Source organism: Ornithorhynchus anatinus, chromosome X5 (genome assembly GCF_004115215.2).
Source record: "Ornithorhynchus anatinus isolate Pmale09 chromosome X5, mOrnAna1.pri.v4, whole genome shotgun sequence".
NCBI lineage: Eukaryota > Metazoa > Chordata > Mammalia > Monotremata > Ornithorhynchidae > Ornithorhynchus > Ornithorhynchus anatinus.
The window spans coordinates 44,228,180-44,231,347 of record NC_041753.1 but is presented as its reverse complement, the minus strand read 5'-3'; the positions used below and the strand labels follow the sequence as shown (position 1 = coordinate 44,231,347).

At 41.0% G+C, this 3,168-nt stretch overlaps 1 non-coding gene across 1 annotated transcript; it reads left to right on the top strand.

Moving 5' to 3' along the window:
• Positions 1-2,532: 2,532 nt before the first annotated feature.
• LOC114808438 lies at positions 2,533-2,670 on the top strand. Its single transcript, XR_003756286.1, has one exon. It is a non-coding gene; the product is annotated as a small nucleolar RNA SNORA7 (small nucleolar RNA).
• Positions 2,671-3,168: the final 498 nt, after the last annotated feature.

Genomic DNA, 3,168 nt, shown 5'->3' with positions numbered 1-3,168 from the left:
GCTTCCAGGAACAGAGCCAACAGTCCAAATATTTGGAAGGATAGTGAAGGGGAAGAGAGGTTATGACGGCTGGAAACACACTAACTGAGCAAGAGATAGAGACATAACACAGTAGTCAAAGACAAAGGAAAGCACAAGGGACAAAGAGAAAAAAAGAAGGCTGAGAAAGACGGTATCCCTCTGCCTTCCAGTCACCTGGAGATGATGCCCAAAGTGGGTTTTAATGGTTGACTCTTCCTTACTTGGCTCCAAGAATTGACTGAAACTTTAAAAGTGGCACCAGGGAGTTGTCCTCAAAACAGTATTGGCAGCCAGAGCTGGGACTGGCAGCTCCCTTCCTTTGCCATTTTTGCTGCAATCCTGCTAAAAAAGCCCCAGAGCTTAACATTTGGGGTTCATGTAGGCAGTAGATCAAACTGCCCCAAAACATGACTGTCCTGCTGAGATCAGGCCTACCTATGTTACCTAGTGTGAAGCGGTCCACACCGCATAGTCAATATTCCAGCCCTTTTTAAGCACATTTTTAATCATTGCAGCGGAGATGTCAATTCCCCAAGCCGGAAAGTCTCTGTTCCCCTAAAGCTACTGCCAAACCTGGAATATAGATGAGCTTTGCCCAATCTCCCTCTATAGTCATACCCCAGTGGATTTACAGTACACCTGCATTGGAGGTAAATCGATTGTTGTTTCTTAATCCTGGATCCGACCAGTCAAGTTTCTCCTACTCATTGAAGCTTAGTAGCTACATGCCCTCCACTGTAAAGAGAATTTTTTTGTCCTCTCACTGGGGACTTAGAGGTCAAAGTTTAAATCTATATTTAATGCCATTTTCTGAAAACTGGATTTGTGATTCCCTTTATGTTGGTATTACATATCTTAAGGGATTTCAGGGAGAGAAATCTGGGAAGCCCAGCAACTGAGAGTGACCTTTACTTTAAATGTGTAAATAGGGTACAGCCTGTGATTCTGTGTTTTAAACCTTCTAATTGCACTTCCATAGATATTTCTTGAAAGCATGGATTGTGTTGAGTGGGGGTGTTTAAGCAACTTGGAACACAGGGAACTTTGATCTTTGACTTATATAGACTAAAGGCCAAAGGTTAAAATCACATGCTGGGGTGGCCCGGTTTTGACTGTATTTTCTGAGGCTTTATGCCTTAGCTGTGATCCCATATTATAATATGCAAATAGTATGGCCTTTAAGTGTCTTGCAAAAGGAAAAGTTCAAATTTACTCAATTCTATGTTTCCTATGAATTTTATGAAATGTTATTGAAATAGTATCTGAAATCCTCTTCAGAATGTCAGTGTTAGAATATTTCAAATATTTGCCTAAAAGGCTTTTAGAACTACAGCAGTTACAATCTGCATACAGTAGTTAAAGTAGATATGAAACTGATTTCCTTCTCACTTATAGGCTTAACATTGACATAATCCCAATTTGGCCATTTACTGTTTCAATTTACCAACTGCCCCAGACACATACATGAGGGGAAAAATGGCTTGATATCAATAATTAACAAATGAACTACACCAGCCTGCTCACAAGAAGCCAGAGATAAAAGATGTGTCTTATAGCATGTTCCCCTGTTCCCCTTCCCAGACCATCCCCAGACACCAGGCTCTTAAAATATAGTGTACAACAAGACACCCTGAAACAACAAGATAAAAGCAAGTTATGCTTGCAAAATGTACTAGAAGTATGATTGGTATTCAATTAGATTTTCCTTTTAGTCCCAAAACTATGTGTTTTTTTCTGATATTGTGAAATTTGTAGAATAACAAATGTCTGTCTGTGTCTACTTCCCCTGCATTACGGGCAAGGGAACATGTCTGCTAATTCTGTAGTATTGTACTCTCCCAAGCACTTAGTACAGTGTTCTGCACATAGCAAGCACTCAGTAGATACAGTTGACCGATTGAATAACAAGGATCTAGGGAGCCTATGCAAACTCCATTCTGCTCCACTGTAGTAATAATTTGTGGTCATTTTTTTAAAGCCCTTACTATATGCCAGGCACTGTACTAAGCCCTGGAATGAATATAAACAAATTGGGTTGGATGCAGTCTCTGTCCCACATGGGATTCACAGTCTTAATCCCCATTTTACAGATGAGGTAACTAAGATACAGAGAAGTTAAGTGACTTGTCCAAGGTTTATACAGCAGACAAGGGGCAGAGCCTAGATTAGAGCCTTCTGACTCCCAGACCCGTGCTCTATCCATTAGGCCATGCTGCTTTTCTAGTATTAGTAATAATACCTATAGTAATAGCACATATGGAACACCCACTGGCTGCAATGTAAGGTACTAGACCCTTCGAAAGTACAAAATATACAAGTGACACATTCCCTGTCCACAAGGAACTTAAACTCTCTATTAGAGGTGGTAGACATAAAGGTATTTACAGAGTAGTCAAAATAAATAAGTGAATAAATATATATATATATGTAAGTGTTAAGGGTGGATATAAATACGTTCATAAGTGCTAGATATGGCTGATAGGTTTATAAAGACTTTAATAGGGGAGAAAGATCCTCTCAGGGTTGCACCTGGCGAGTATCCAGTACTCTACAAGTCTCAACTATGGGAGAGAGAGTCAAGCAGAGGCATATCCATTCCATTCCTAGCCTGGGCAGTGGCTAGAGAGTGGAAGGCAATCTGCTATAAGTCAAAACGAACCTGTGCTGGGCAGCAGCAGCATGGGAAAAAATGAAGGGCGGAGACTCAAGTTCAGTGCGCAGAAGGAGGCAATGGTAAACCACTTCCGTATTTTTACCAAGAAAACTCTACAGATACACTACCAGAACGATTGCAGATGGAGGTGGGATGTTCTGGGAGGGATATGTCTGTGGTGTCTCTATGGGTCAGGGATGACTTGACAGCATAAGACAAGACAAGGAGAGGAAGGCATAGAAGTATTTAAAACTTGAGTGGTCTAAAGATAAAAAAAATGACCAAACATATGTGCCTGAGTGCAAAAGAGGTGGCAAATAAATTCATAAACATTAGGGTTGGCTGAACATATGACAAAGCTCAAGGTGCTAGGAAATTAATCAGGGAAAGCTTGTTGGAGGAGCTAGGATTTAAGAGGGATTTGAATGTGGCTGGGCTGTATTCTGTCTGACATGGGGAAGGAGGGAGTAAGTTCCAGGCCAGGGGAACAGCAT